This window comes from Corylus avellana, chromosome ca7, assembly GCF_901000735.1.
Source record: "Corylus avellana chromosome ca7, CavTom2PMs-1.0".
In the NCBI taxonomy this organism is placed as follows: Eukaryota; Viridiplantae; Streptophyta; class Magnoliopsida; order Fagales; family Betulaceae; genus Corylus; species Corylus avellana.
In genome coordinates, this window is record NC_081547.1 from 15,153,515 (window position 1) to 15,170,485 (window position 16,971).

At 36.4% G+C, this 16,971-nt stretch overlaps 1 non-coding gene across 1 annotated transcript; it reads left to right on the forward strand.

Moving 5' to 3' along the window:
• The first annotated feature begins 16,452 nt into the window (after positions 1 to 16,452).
• LOC132188874 (small nucleolar RNA R71) lies at positions 16,453 to 16,558 on the forward strand. The gene has a single exon (XR_009440934.1). It is a non-coding gene; the product is annotated as a small nucleolar RNA R71 (small nucleolar RNA).
• The last annotated feature ends 413 nt before the right edge of the window (positions 16,559 to 16,971 follow it).

A 16,971-nucleotide genomic window follows, 5' to 3' on the forward strand; every position in this document is an offset into this window, starting at 1 on the left:
GAGAAGAGATGTTAGAAGGTATTCCAATGAAATGTTTAATGATGGTGTAAATCAATGTGTTAACACTATCAAGTTCACCAGTGCCCTGTTGCTCATTAAATATGGGTAAGCCATCTTCATCTTTTTGAGAGCTTTTCTAATTGTTTCTCGAGATTCTTCAGTGAGGTGTTTATCCCACCAATTTCGAAGCGTTCCAGAGAAACCAGTAGAAAGCAAATCAACAATTTCTGATTGGCTTAAATTGTGATTAGTAACATAAGCATTAGCAACCATAGACATGTGATTCATTTTATTCAATAGTTCTTGTTCAGACAAACCATCAATGTTTCATTCATAAAGTTTATCAACAGAAACAGAAAATTGAGATTGAAAAAATCTTTCTTCAAACTGTAAATCAGGAGGAGTGGGTTTTGAATACCAATTTTTTGTGAGATTAATGGGTTTACTTTGATCAAAAATTCTTTGGAGTTTTTGGTCAAGACCAAAATTATCTTCAATCATTTTAATATTGAAATCAGAAGAATATTGAGAATATTCAGAATCATTTGAATCCGATGTTTCATTGATTTTTTGAACAACACATGCTTTCCTAGAGCCAGAAGCCTGACTAGTTTTCAGTTCTTTCAGCATTTTGTCAATCCTGTCAAGATTTTTCTGGTTAGTGGTTTTCAATCCAAGGTTTTTCCTTTCTTCAGGAAGAGAAATGATTGGGTTTTCTGTTTTACAACCAGAGGAAGTGGGAGAATCAATTTTGTCTTCAATCCGATCCAGCTGTTGGCCAATAACATGAAGGGATTGGTTTATAAAATTGTTTTGTTCAATGATTTTTCTGGTTTCATTATGAGTAGTGGCAGGATCAGAAGTTTTAAAAGGGGAAGCTATAATAGTTGTATCAGTTCCATAAGTCTTGATTAGTAAATTTTCAAGAGGTGGATGGGAAGCTCTGACAGTGGTTTTATCTTCTTTAACAAAAGATTTTTTAACAACATTTAAAACATTATTGTTGAGATAATGGTTTTGAAGAAAATTAAAAAACAAAATATGTTTTTGTGCTTCAATCATTTTTTCAGTCCAACGGATTTTGATAATGGATCTTTCTTTTTCAGAAAAGTTAGAACGATAAGCATGCCGTAGCAATTGGTTTTCTTTTAAAGAAAAATCTTTTTGTAAAGCAGGCCAATCGATTTGGGAAAATAAATCTTTGACAGGAGCATGAAGAACATTTAATTGATGAGGAGGAGGAAGAGGTGCATTAAAATCTGAAGCGGATGGAGATAGAGATCCTCCATCATCATCAAGTTGAGTAGGGGGAGGAGGTTGCTTGGCAGTGTAAAAAGCAAAAGAACTTGAGAATCATTAGAGACACCTTTTAATTTTAAATCAAGGTGAGCAAGAAATTTGTCAATATCTTGGTCTCTTCGTCTGAGACCTTCTGAAGTGGTTGAGCCAGCAAAAGAATTCTTCTTTCATTGATTAATAAGGGAGGTCTTTCAATTCTGTTAGTGTGGTTCAGATCAGAAAAACTGATTTTTACAGATCCATCTAAATACTGGTGGATATAATCAAGATTACTGGTATCATTTACTACTCTGAAAGGCTTAGATACATTCTCCAAGATCCAATCATTGGGAAGATCAATTTCTTCCCATCGAATCATTCTAGGAGTTCGTATATTAGCATCCTGAGTAGAACTTTGGATCAAAACAGTAGAGCTACTAGAATTCTTAATAATAGCCTGAGGATTTAGATTGGTTTTCAGCAATTTGTAATAAATACGGTTGATGATAGCAAGAGGTCTGCTACCTTCTTCCATATCATAACCAGAAGTTAGTACATTCAAAGTTAGTGCTTTAAGAATATGAATATCATTCAAAGCAAGAGTTAAATTAGGGAAAGTATCAAAGTGAATGGGACCATTAAATAGAGAAGATTGTATCATACCAAGAATACTAGTCTGAAAACTAACAAACCGAGCATCACAAAGACATAATAAAACAGAGGCATTAATACCTAGTCTAGTTAATGGTTTAACAGCAACTTGAACAGAACCAACATGCAAGAATTTAAATCCTTTAGCAAGAGAGCCATTAACAAACTTTTTATTAAACAATTGAAATTTCTCATTATTACTAGAAATAGCAAATGTTTGTTCAACGGTTTTAATCGAATATTTAGCATTAAAAGTAGATTTGAACCAAGAAGTGGTGTAAACTTCATCTCGAGAAAGTTTAGGAATATTCCATTTATCAAAACTAAAAGAGTTATCATCTTGAACAGAGAAATGTTTAGAATTAACAACATCTGGTGGTAATAAGGACCTAGAGCTAGCTGAAGAACTGGATCTCCACATCTTCAAAAGCTAAAATTTAAATTTTCTTTTAATCATAGGCTATTCTCCAAGAACTCACAGCACATACCCTTGGCTAAAACTAACCCTTCACCATGCCCTAAGACACCAAACCCAAGCTTAAGACTGGACTTAAAGGTCAACCGAGGTTACCTAACGGGGTGGTTGGTTTATAATTGAGAAAAGAGATATGAGTCAAAGAAATTAAAAGATCGGAGCGAATGAAAGTATGGATCAACAACTCTTATGGCTCTGATACCAATGAGGATATATATATATATGCCAAAGTATCCATCTAATAAGTCATACAGTTTCACCCAAGACATAGAAACACACACATCAGACTTTCATGTCATACCTCACAAATTATGTGTTAATGTGCTTGTGTAGATCAGATCAAACATATGAATTCTCAACTGCCAAAGCTAGTAACCAAACTGAAAAATCCTATAATTAGATCATGTGTTTAAAATTTTAAGTTCACCAATGAGAATCAAATCACAATTTTTAAGATCAACCAAAATTTTAAGACAACATGAACATGCATATTTTTTTCTTTTTTCAAAAGTGGAACAAAGTGTGTGTAAAGTGTCTCCCATACCCCTAAACTTAAATTACACATTGTCTCCAATGTGTATATAACATGGAAAGAATTTACCTGGGATATGGACAAAATTGTTTGGGATAGCATGGCTCATAGCACACCCCCAAACTTGAATTGAAGCGCACTTGTCCTTGCAAAATAAAACACTAAACAAGTAAAAAGGAAACAAAAATAAAACTAAAGACAAAAATAAATAGAAAAATAACATGATAAACTATGGGGTGCCTCCCATGAGTGCTAAGTTTAACGTCTTCAGCCAGCCTGTACAGCACCTTCAGTACTACTGGATGGAGGTGCGCTCAATCGCACTGCCGCATGGTAGCTCAAAGTTGTGGACAAAAAAAACAGAAAAATTAGAACCTCAAAATAATAATAATAATAATAATAATAATAATAATAATAATAATAATAGACTTTAAAAACAGAAACATAAAACAAAAGGCAAAAGAAAAGAAAACAGAAAACAGAAAACAAAAACAACAAAATAAAAATAAAAATAAAAAAGAAAAATAAAAGCAAAATTGAAATCAGCAGCTTCAGTACTGCTGTCTGGCAGTGCGCTCGATCTCCCTAGAATGGGTGCATACTATCGCAAAACATAAGCATATAAGGCTCACAAACAGCAGTGCGCTCGATCACAGTGAGACCCTGCTCGATCGCACTGCCGCAAATTAAATTAGATTTGCAAATAGAAACAGAAACAAAAAAAAAACAAAACATAAAAATTAAATAAAAATAAACAGAAACATAAAACAAACAAAATTAACAACTAAACAAAATAGAGAAAAAAATAATAAGTAAATAAATAAATAAAAGAAACTAAATTAAACTAAAGGAAAAAATTTCTTGACATAATTTAACACAATCCCCAGCAACGGCACTAGAAACTTGTTGTGCCAAATACCCACCTAAATTAATAGGCAGATACTTGGTACGTTTTACTCGCAAGTGCATAAGATCAAATGATAGTATAGCAGGCAAATACAAGATCATTCCCAACGAGGATTGGTAAATGATGTTTAGAAGCAATTTTCTATTTGATTAAACAAATAAAATTCAATTGTCATGATTGAATTTAATATAAAGAAATAAAATAAAAGATAAACTAAAACTAAAAAGGATTAGGGTTTTGATATCTATCACTAATCAGACTAATTAAGATAACAATATGCCAATGCGCCAATTATACCGGTGTATCTAATGTTTGCCAACCTAAGGGCATGGGTGTTTACTCCTTAAGCTATTAATTTCCCTAAGCAACAAATTAGGCATGGGTGTCTACTCTAATTCTTTTATTTCTTAAAGGATTTAGCATGGGTGTCTACTAAGTTGTTCTTTAAGAAAGCATAAATCTGTGAAAATCGACAAACAGACGAGGCCTAGGGCATGGGTGTCTACTCCCGGTTCCCCATGTTGATTAACCCAAGAATCCAGCGTGGATATCTTTTGTTACTTTTATTAAATCCAGAACTCAGTCATCCAAATTGATTTAACTAACTAGTTTATACCCTATGCATATGTTGTTCAGGCACACACATATGAGGAATACAAGATGAGAGGAATTAATCAAGTTAAATATACCAAAATATAATTGTAGCAAAGGCCCCAATATTGCAATCTTAAAAAGACATGATTAGGGCTTCAATATTTCCCTAATTAAAAATATAAACCACATAATGAAAATAAAAGGTGGAAGAGAAGAAAACCCAAACTCCTTTTGATCTAGCCTTCAGTTCCTTTCCAGAGCTTGTGCCTCTTTTCTCCACATTATTCCTAGAGGCTAAGATGTCTATTTATAGGCTTTAGAAGTCCTTGATAAACTAGTAAACCTAGGAAATTCTTAGGGTTTTACTCCTATTACAAGTGGTAGTTGGAAAACCCTACTATGAAAAGAATTACAATCTGGCCGCACTCTTAATGTGTCACCTGCGCATGGGTGCGATCGATTGCAACCCGTGTGCACTCAATCGCACGTCTGCGATTGAGACTCTTCTAATGTGCGCTCGATCTTACATGACCACTTCATGCTTTGTCTTCTCTGGTAGTGCGCTCACCTGCGATTGATCGTAGGGAACCTGCACTCGATCGCACTGTCAAGGGCTTCGACTTTTCCCAATTTCTCTCTTTGAGCCAAAATCTTCCAGATTTACTTCATTTTCTTCCAAAAGTCTACAAAAGCATGGAAAACACATAAAGGAACTAAAATAGCACAAATTAACATACTTAAGGAATTAACACATATAAGTTTAAGGGCTAAAATATGAATATTTTGGCACTTAACATGGGTGTATACTAAGTTGTTCTTTAAGAAAGCATAATTCAATGAAAATCGACAAACACATGAGCCCTAGGGCATGGGTGTATACTCCCGGTTCCCCATGTTGGTTACCCCAAGAAACCGCAAAGATATCTTTTGTTACTCTGTTAAGCCTAGGATTTGGTCATCCAAATTGACTTAAATAACTAATGCATACCACATGCATAAGTTGGCCACACACATTCATATGAGGAATTCAATAAAGTAGGAAATAATAAAGTTAAGCATCACAATATGATTATCACAAAGGCGCCAATATTGAAATATTAAAGAAACATAATTAGGCCTTCAATCTATCCGTACAAAAGTATTTAGTTACACATAATTAAAATAAAGACTAAAAATAAAAGGGAAAGAAGAAACTGAAAAGCCTCTGGAAGCAACCTCCAAATTCTCCTCTTTGAAGTTGTGTGTGGAATTATGAGGCTTAGAGGTCTATTTATAGGCTTAGGAAAACCCTAGAAGCCCTTGGAATCCTAGAAAAATCGTAGGGTTAAGTCCTAGTTCAACTAGGGCATGGAAAACCTAGTTTGGGAAGGAAAAGGAGTCTTGGCTGCATCTGAATTTTCTCTAGTGCACGAGTGCGCTCGATCGCACACTTGCAATCGATCATATGCCTTCTGCGCTCAATTGCAGTTGTGATCGATGCTTCTCCTTGTGTGCGCGAGTGCAAGCCTGCGCTTGCTCCTTGGCTTGGGCGCTCGAGCACTAATGCGCTCGAGCTTAGGTGCAATGCACTCAAGCGCGATATGCTTGGCTACTTGTGTTTGATCCAAAACTTCTAGCTTTTTTTCCAAATTGCCCTTTAGGCCTAAAAACTTCTAGAAATTCCTTTTATTCTATGACCTACAAAAACACAGGAAAACACAAAAATGAAATAAAATAGCACAAGATAACAAAACTAAGAAATTAACAAGTGTAAATTAAGGGGCTAAAATATGAATATTTTAGCACTTATCACACCCCCAAACTTACATATTGCTAGTCCCTTAGCAATATGAAATTAAAAAAAAATAAAAAATAGAAAAATAGAAAACCAAAAGATAAATCCATCTTTTGTGGGATGTACGATTGCATTTAGCGTATACAACAAGCCTTTTAAACCCCTAGGCATTCTCTAGAGAGTGAAGTCTCATGAGGGTTTTCCAGGAATGCCCACAAACATTATGCAAAGTTCATGTTATCCGAAAATTGAAGTATCACTCAAAACCATAGTTTTCATTCATTAGCAAACTTAAAAAGATAAACTCCGTCTTCTCAATGATTTGGAATTTTAACGTCTAATTACTTACAAAAGACAGGCTAAGGCATCACAAGTTCGAAATAGTGTATAGTGACCTAGCACATAAATATGAAGTTTCCAATTATTTTCAATGTACAATGTCTCAATATTTCAAAGTTCACTGAAATCCTCATCATAATGAATAACTATGGCATAACTTTTTTTTGGTCACGCTATGCAATGTTTGGTTCCTTAAGCTTTCTAGTTGACCCACGTAACGAGTGTTAAGCCAATAACTCCCAAACCAAATGGTTTTAGGGCATTAGGTGTAAAGACACCCCTAAGGACTTACTAACTCGAGTAAAAAAGGCTCCGAAACCGAACTAGCCATGACTTTAATCAAATCAAAATTCTTCACCTTTTGACGCGAACACTCATTGCGTAATGAGGCAAGAGAGTCCAGTTACTTAGTGAAAATCTTATCAATGATTATTTTTTTCTTTATTTTTTTTTATTTTTATTTTTTTAATATTTTTATTTATTTATTATTATTTTTTTTTTTAAGATTATGCCAAAGTATCCAACCAACAAGTCATCCAGTTTCATCCAAGACATAGATACATATACATTAGACTTTCATGTTATACCCCACAAATTATGTGCTAATGTGCTTGTGTCGGATCAGATCAAACAGGTGAATTCTCAAATGCCTAAAGCAAGTAACCACGCTTAAAAATTCTATCATCAGATCATGTGTTCAAAATTTTAAGCTCACCAATGAAATCAAATCACAATTTTTTTTAGATCAACCAAAATTTTAAGACAAACATGAACATCCATAAAATTTTTATTTATTTATTTATTTATTTTAATAACAGAAATAGGGACAAAGTGTGTGTAAATGTGTCTCCCATACCCCCAAACTTAAATTACACATTGTCCTCAATGTGTGTATAACATGGAAAGATCGTACCCGGGAGATGGAAAAGCTTGCTGGAATGGTATGGCTTGTAGCATACCCCCAAACTTGAAAGCAATCACACTTGTCCTTGAAACAAATAAATGATACTCCAACCAAATACCAGTCAAGTGCAACACAATGTTGTAAAAATATAATCAAAGAATGAACATGGAACAACAATGGAAAGGATGAACCTGCATGGTGATCATGGACCCTGGCCTGATCAAGGACTCGAGTGCATAGGGCCTATGCTTGAACCTTTGAAGCGGACTCATTTAGTCAAAATATATGGGATCCACCAAGCCAACGAAATCCTCATCCTTGAAGAACTCATTGCTTTTCGACCCTTAAGTTTAAAATTGAAGCATCGGTCTTTTCTTCTCTTGGACCAAAAAGAAGGAATTTTACCTACTGAAAGGTAATTCCACTTTTTTATAGATCGGGGTGGACCACTCTGAGTCTTCTCAAACAATTTCTCATCCGGTAGGGAATCATGAACTGGAATAATATGAGGAGAATACTCAGGGAGTTTGTCTATCTTGATGTCCTCAATTTGCTCATTTGATAGCCCTAATAGACTACTCTCCTGGCCTTTTGGTACTTTGGGAGTAAGAGCTGATGTTAAAAAAGTTTCAATGATCACTTCTTTTACCAGATGTGGTTCTTGTGGAACCTCAATTTGCTCCTCCTTCCACTCTTCCACTTGACTTTCGACCACTTCTTCACCCCTCACTGTGGTGATAGCTTGCTCATAATAGCAAGTGCACTCATCCTACATGTAATGCCCATTAGGGTTGGCCACCGACTAACTTTGATACTCTTCTTCTTCTTCTTTGAGAATATCGGCTATTTGTTTGAGGTGGGCCTCCATCCTTTCAAATGATTGCAAGCGAGAGTTCTCCATCTCTTGTAAAGATTTTGCCATCTGATTAGTCTCGTTTATACAATTCAACATCTTATCTTTAAGATTAGAGACTGCTTCTTCTAAGTTAGAACGCTTCAGAGAAAGTGGTTCTTCTTGGAATTGTTGAGGCCAATTTATGGGAGATGGCTCCTCTTCTGAGCTTCTATGAATTGCGGCAATTGATTATTGGCCTTACTGTGGCTAAGAAAAGCTAACATTGCTTCTTCTAAGGCAGCATGCGCTTCTTCTAAGGCAGAATTCTTCGGAGGATGTGGCTTTTCTTGGTATGGTTGAGGCCAATTGATGGGAGATGGTTTCTCTTCGTGAGCTTCTATCTTGACAATGGATTGCGGCAGACTGGGGTTGAGACAGGAATATGAGTGACCATAGAACTCCGGATATAATTGATGGTGTAGTTCATGAAATTGTGGAGCATGATTTCCAAGAGCTTGAGCTTGCCACGAGAGATTAGACTGTTGGCTCCATGATGGTTATAGGAATCAGAATAGCTGTTGTTCCCCGGTCTCGAGAATGATGTGTTCATATGCCCATTAGAATAATTAGAAAATTGTCTTGTTGAAGGACAATCTCTAACATGGTGAGAAGCGTTAAGGCAATATGAACATGGTCCATGTGTGTTGGAACGTTTCCCCACATGAGAACATAAACAAAAATAAATTAAAATAACAAAAGAAAATAAAAATAAAAATAAAAATAAAAACTCACAAATTGCCTGAAGTGATGGAACATAGCTACTGTCCAGATGTGCGCTCGATCGCACTCGAGGCAGAACTGCAAAACAGAACATAAAACACAGCGTCTTCGGTGCAGCTGTCTAGCTTTGTGTTGTGCCAAATACTACCTAAATTAATAGATAATATCGAATACGTTTTACTCACAAGTGCACAAGATCAAACAATAGTATAGTAGGCAAATACGAGATTATTCCCACAAGGATTGGTAAATTAGGCTTAGAAGTAAATTCCTATTTAATTAAACATATAAAATTCAATTGTTATGATTGAATTTAACATAAAGAAATAAAATAAAAGATAAACAAAAACTAAAAAGGATTAGGGTTTTGATATCTACCACAAATCAGACTAATTAAGATAACAATATGCCAATGCGCCAATTATACCGGTATATTTAATGTTTGCCAACCTAAGGGCATGGGTGTATACTCCTTAAGCTATAAACTTCCCTAAACAATGAATTAGGCATGGGTGTATACTATAATTCTTTTCTTTCTGAAAGGATTTAGCATGGGTGTATACTAAATTGTTCTTTAATAAAGCATAAATCTGTGGAAATTGACAAACACATGAGGTCTAGGGCATGGGTGTATAGTCCTGGTTCCCCAAGTTGATTAACCCAAGAACTCGGCATGGGATTCTTTTGTTACTCTTATTAAACCCAGGACTCAGTCATTCAAATTGATTTAATTAACTAATCCATACCACATGCATATGTTGATCAGGCAAACACATATGAGGAATTCAAGATAACAGGAATTAATCAAGTTAAATACACCAAAATATAACTGTAGCAAATGCGCCAATATTGAAATCCTAAAAGGACATGATTAGGGCTTCAATCTAGCCCCAATTAAAATATAAACTACATAACAAAAATAAAAGGTGGAAGAGAAGAAAAACTCAAACTCCTTTTAATCTAGCCTTCAGCTCCTTTCCAAAGCTTGTGCCTCTTTCTCCACACTTATTCCTAGAAGCTAAGAGATCTATTTATAGGCTTTAGAAGTCCTTGGCACACTAGTAAACCTAGAAAATTCATAAGGTTTTACTCCTATTACAAGTGGGACTTGGAAAACCCTAATATGGAAAGAATGACAGTCTGGCCACCTCTTGATGTGTCACCTGCGCACGGGTGCGGTCAATCGCAACCCATGTGCGCTCGATCGCACATGGCCGCTTTGCTGCTTGTCTTCTCTGGTAGTGCCCTTGATCGTAGGGAACCTGTGATCGATCGCACTGTCAGGGACTCCAACTTTTCCCAATTTCTCTCTTTGAGCCCAAATCTTTCATATTTACTTCATTTTCTTTCAAAAACCTACAAAAGCATGGAAAACACTTAAAGGAACTAAAATAGCATAATTTAACAAAACTGAAGGAATTACACATATAAGTTTAAGGGCTAAAATATGAATATTTTGGCACTTAACACACCTCCAAACTTACATATTGTTATTCTCTTAGCAATACAAAACTAAAAACAAAATGAAAAACAGAAAACAAAGAGATAAATTCATCTTTCATGGGATGTACGATTGTATTTAGCATATGCAATAAGCCTTTTAAACCCCTAGGAATTTCCTAGAGGACGAGTGAAGTCTCGTGAGGGTTTTCTAGGAATGTTACCCACAAATATCATGAAAGAGTTCATGTTATTCAAAAATTAAGGTATTACTCAAAACCATGATTCTCATTCATTAGCAAGCTTAAAAAGATAAACTCCATCTTCACAATGAATTGGAATTTTAAAATTTGATCACTTACAAAAGACATGCTAAGGCATCACAAGTTCGAAACAGTGTGAAGTGAACTAGCACATGAATATGAAGCTTCCAATTATTTCCAATGTGCAATGTCTCAGTATCTCAAAGTTCATTGAAATCCCTATTAGAATGAACAACAATGGCATATATATATATATACTATTTTTTTTTTCTTCTTCGTCAGGTTGTGCAATGCTTGGTTCCCTTAAGCTTTCTAATTGACTCATGCAACGAGTGTTAAGTCAATGACTTTGAAACCATATGGTTTTAGGGCATTAGGTGTAGAGACACCCTAAGGACATACTAACTTAAGTCAAAAAGGCTACAAAACCAAACTAACCATGACATTAACCAAATCAAAAATTTTCACCTTTTGACGTAAACACTCAATGCTTTGAGGCAAGATGTCCAGTTACTTAGTGAAAAGCTTATCAATGATCATAATTTTTTTTTCTTCTTTTTTTTTTCACATATATATGCCAAAGTATTCATCTAATAAATCATCCAGTTTCACCTAAGACATAGAAACACACACATCAAACTTCATGTCATACCCCACAAATTTTGTGCTAATGTGCTTGTGTAAGATCAGATCAAACATGTGAATTCTCAACTGTCGTAAACAAGTAACCAACTAAAAAACTAAATTATCAGATCATGTGTTCAAAATTTTAAGCTCACCATTGAAATCAAATCACAATTTTTAAGATCAACCAAAATTTTAAGACAAATATGATTATGCATAAAGGTTTTTTTTTTTTTTTTTTTTTTTCACAAACAACAAAAATAAAAATAAAATAAAACAGGGACAAAGTGTGTGTAAATTGTTTCTCAGACCCCCAAACTTAAATTACACATTGTCCCCAATGTGTTTATAACATGGAAATAATTTACTAGGGATATGGACGAAATTGTCTGGAATAACATGGCTCATAGCACACCCCCAAACTTGAACTGAAGCACACTTGTCCCTGTAAAATAAAAAACTAAACAAATAAAAAGGAAACAAAAATAAAACTAAAGACAAAAATAAATTGAAAAATAAAATAGAAAAATAACAGGTTAAACTATGGGGTGTCTCCCATGAGCGCTAAGTTTAACGTCTTAAGCCAGACTCTACAGCAACTTCAGTACTGCTGGATGGAGATGTGCTCAATCGCACTGCTGCATGGTGGCTCAAAGTTGTGGACAAAAAAAAAAATAGAGAAAATTAAAACCACAAAAATAATAAGAAAAAAAAAAAAAACTAACAGACTTTAAAAACATAAACATAAAACAAAAGGCAAAATAAAAGAAAATAGAAAACAATAACAAAAAAATAAAAATAAAAGCAAAATTGAAATCAGCAGCTTCAGTACTGCTGTCTGGCTGTGAACTCGATTGCAGTGCACTTGCGCTCGATCGCACAGCTGCGCTCGATCTCCCTAGAGTTGGCGCTCGAGCATACTATCGTAAAACATAAGCATATAAGGCTCACAGGCAGTACTGTGCTCGATCGCAGTGAGACTGCGCTCGATCGTACTGCCGCAAATTAAATCAGATTTGCAGATAGAAACAGAAACAAAAAACCAAAACATAAAAAATTTCTAGGCATAATTTAACACAATCCCCGGGAACGGTGCCAAAAACTTGTTGTGCCAAATACTACCTAAATTAATAGATAATATCTAGTACGTTTTACTCACAAGTGAACAAGATCAAACGATAATATAGCAGGCAAATACGATATCATTCCTACGAGGATTGGTAAATTATGTTTAGAAGTAAATTCCTATTTAATTAAACATATAAAATTCAATTGTCACGATTGAATTTAATATAAAGAAATAAAACAAACGATAAACAAAAACTAAAAAGGATTAGGGTTTTGATATCTACCACTAATCAGACTAATTAAGATAACAATATGCCAATGCGCTAATTATACTGATATATTTAATGTTTGCCAACCTAGGGGCATGGGTGTATACTTCTGAAGCTATAAATTTTCCTAAGCAACAAATTAGGCATGCGTGTATACTCTAATTCTTTTCTTTCTGAAAATATTTAGTATGGGTGTATACTAAGTTGTTCTTTAAGAAAGCATAAATCTATGGAAATTGACAAACACATGAGGCCTAAGGCATGGTGTATACTCCCGGTTCCCCATGTTGATTAACTCAAGAACTCTGCGTGAGATTCTTTTGTTACTTTTATTAAACCCAGGACTCGGTCATCAAAATTGATTTAATTAACTAATCCATATCACATGCATATATTGATCAGGCAAACACATATGAGGAATTCAAGATAATAGGAATTAATCAAGTTAAATACACCAAAATATAATTGTAGCAAAGGCGCCAATATTGAAATCCTAAAAAGACATGATTAGGGCTTCAATCTAGCCCCAATTAAAATATAAACTACATAACAAAAATAAAAAGTGGAAGAGAAGAAAAACCCAAACTCCTCTTGATCTAACCTTCAGTTCCTTTCCAGAACTTGTGCCTCTTTCTCCACACCTATTCCTAGAGGCTAGGAGGTCTATTTATAGGCTTTAGAACTCCTTGACACACTAGTAAACCCAGGAAATTCATAGGGTTTTACTCCAATTACAAGTGGGACTTGGAAACCCCTAATATGGAAAGAATAACAGTCTGACTGCCTCTTGATGTGTTACCTGCTCATGGGTGCAATCGATCGCAACCTGTGTGTGCTCGATCGCACATGGCCGCTTTGCTGCTTGTCTTCTCCGATACTGCTCTCGATCGCAGGGAACCTGCGATCGATCGCACTGTCTGGGACTCCAACTTTTTCCAATTTCTCTTTTTGAGCCCAAATCTTCCAGATTTACTTCTGAGTTTATGAAAGGCGTAGAGTGCTTGGAGGAACATGTCTTGCCTCTGAGTTTTGTGTCCCAAGGGAAATGTATTGCAATGCAGAATAGAGTCCACAAGCTAGAGTCGTGGGGGCATCTTGGCCCTGCTACCAGCATTGTTGTGCTTGTTCGCAAACTGCCCCTCACACATGTCCTCAATGATTTCTGCAACATAGAGTCTAGGAGGTTGCTCCTCAAACTGTGCATCTTCTGGAGGGTACTCATCATTGCACTTTAAAGCAATGGTTATGTTGGTGGATGTCACCTCAATATCCTTGCCTTGTACTGATGAGGACATGACACCCGACTTGGTGCAGTCATAAGAGAGGTGCTCATAGAACTGTGTGATGAGGCTTTTGTAGGCGGTGGAAGTGACGGGCCTAAAAAATCTCATCAACCCACGACACTTAAACTCTTCAACTGCCTATTGAGTAGCTTCAAAGTGCTTAAAGTGGTCTTCTATTGCAAAGGTCATCTAAAAAAGGAGCTCCCTATACGCAAAAGTGGGTCGGGAGTTTGCGGTTGGAGTTTTAGAGGACTGAGAAGACGAAGCTCGAGCTCTAGGCATTTTTCAGATTGGTTCAGCACTTGTGTCGAATAGGTGGCGTGCACTCCCAAAACCAAGTGGTGTAGACCCACTTCAAAGATAACTCCAACCCCCTGTAAAACAAAAGAAAACCAACACCTCAAGCACAATCCGTAGCTACGGTTTATGCTTGCCAAAACAGAGAAAAATGTGAGAGAATGGGGGAAATCGAAAAAAATAGGTTTAGGAAAGACTGGGGAAAACAGAGATGGAGGGAAAATGGTGAAGGTATGTGTGTGCAGGGTAAGTGCATCGGTGAAGGGCAGTGCAAAAATGACCGATGAACGGTGCTGGGTAGAGCTGGTAGTGCGGTAGTGTGCAGTGAGTGAAGAGAGTGTGCTAGACGGAGTTCACAACACAGGGAAAAAGTGAAGGGGAAAAGGGGGAAGTGACCTAAAAAAGGTCATATGTGCCCCAGATTGAATGCGCTAGATCGCACTGTGGAGTGCGATCGATCGCACTCGTGCAGAGTGTGTGCGTGTAAGTGTTGCACTCAAGCCTACATAGGTTAAGCTTGGGCGCATGTGTGCACTTGGCAGGACTGCGCTTGAGTGCACAACTGGGTGCGCTCGATCGCACTAACAGAACTAATTATACGTGTGTGGTGAGGATACGCTCGAGTGCACACAAGATGCGCTCGTTCACAGGAACAAATTTTATTTTATTTTTTTCAAAAAAAAAAAAAACAAAATCTAAGTGAAGAAAAACACACAACAAAAATATAAATAAAACACTAAAATTACTGTGGAAAATAAAGAAGAATTAAAAATAAAACTTGATGAAATTTAAAAGAAAACATAAGTTAAAAAGGATAGAGACTTTTACCGCACTTAGTGGCCTCAGTACCACTGATTTGAACAGACGCGCTTGAGCTCCTGGACTACTCAAATGCTTTTGACAATAGCTTTAGTTCTACTGTTTTGGGAAGATGCACTTGCATTCCACCAAATGTGGTTCAAGTGCTATCTAACCTTTAAGTTTAAACTTGAAGCACCAGTCTTTTCTTCTTTTGCACCAAAGAGAATAAATTCTTCCTATTGCAGGGTGATGCCAACTGTCTATAGATCAGGGTAGACCATTCTAAGTCTTCTCAAATAGTTTCTCATCCGAAAGGGAATCATGAACTTGAATAAAATAAGAATAATACACAGGGAGCTTTTCTATCTTGATGTCCTCAAATTGCTCATCATAGAACCCCAACAGACTTCTCTCTTAGACTCTTGGTACTTCAGGAATAGGAGTTGATGTTGAAGAAGCCTCAGTGCTCTCTTCCTTTTCCATATGTGGTTACTCTAGAACCTCAGTTTGCTCCTCTTCTTCTTCCACCTTGTTGTTCTTAGGAGTGGAATCCAATAAGGCCTCAGCTTGCTCACGTATCATGTCAAGGTCTAGATCAACTTCAAATTGAGCAAAGCGCTCTTCCAATGGATCCTCCAGAATTGGTTCACTAAACATTTCAGCTTGCTTGAGGAACTTGTCAAGATCCAAGTCACATCCAATTTGATCAAAACGCTATCCCAACGGATCCCCAAAACTTGGCTCACAAAAAATCTCCTCAGCAGTTTCTTCATTCCCAAGTGTGGTGGTTGTTTGCTCATGATAGTAAGTGCATTCTTCCCCCATGTATTGTCCAATAGGATTGGCAACAAACTGACTTTGACACTCTTCTTCTTGGTATTGTTGAGGCCAATTGACGGAAGATGACTCCTCTTCATGATAATGTTGGGACAAATTGATGAGAGATGACTCCTGATCTGCAATTGAAAACATGGGACAAGCTTAGTGGTGCGGTCAAGATGGGAACATATGGCACATACCTCAACTTGTGTAACTTGTTGAACAGGAGCACTGCTATGATTAATCATAGCTTTCATGAGCATGTCCAGCTTTTTCTCCATGGCAGCCATTTGAGCCTGAATTCTAGCACTGGTGCTTTCTTCATGTATGCCTTTTCCTTTGAGTCCTTGTCTCCCTTTAGATGGGAATTGTTAGGAGTTCTCACTTAAGGTCTCAAAGAGTTCTATGGCTTCCTCCCTGCTTTTCTCCATCAACATGCCACCACAAGCTAAATCTACAAGACTCTTGTCAGGATCATTTAAACCCTTATAGAATGCCAGTACCTGATTGTCTTGAGATAAATTATGATGAGGGCATCTGAGAAGAAGTTCATTGAAGTGCTCCTATGCCTCAAAAAAAGGTCTCTGTCTTTTTGTTGGAAAGTCAGAATTTCCCTTCTCAATTGCCTTGTCTTTTAGGATGGGAAAAACTTCTTTAAGAACATTGTGGCCATCTCATCCCAAGTATGAATAGAACCTGCGGCCAAAGAATTGTACCATATCTCAGCATTATCTTTTAAAGAAAAAGGAAAGAGGATTAACCTGATTTCTTTTGGAGTTAAACCCTGAACATTCTGAGTCCTGCAGAGATCAAAGAATTCTCGAATATGCCAATATGGGTTCTCTGTAGGTGTGCCTTTATAGTGTCGACCCATATTGAGCAGCTACAGAGATAAATTGTAATTGCTCTGCACAATGGGTTGGAAATTAATGCATGATGGCCGATTGAGGATCTCGGGATTGAATTAACTTTTCATAGGTCTTCGTACCGGAGGTGTATTGTCTCTCAATATGATTAAAACAAAAAGAAAGTTAAATA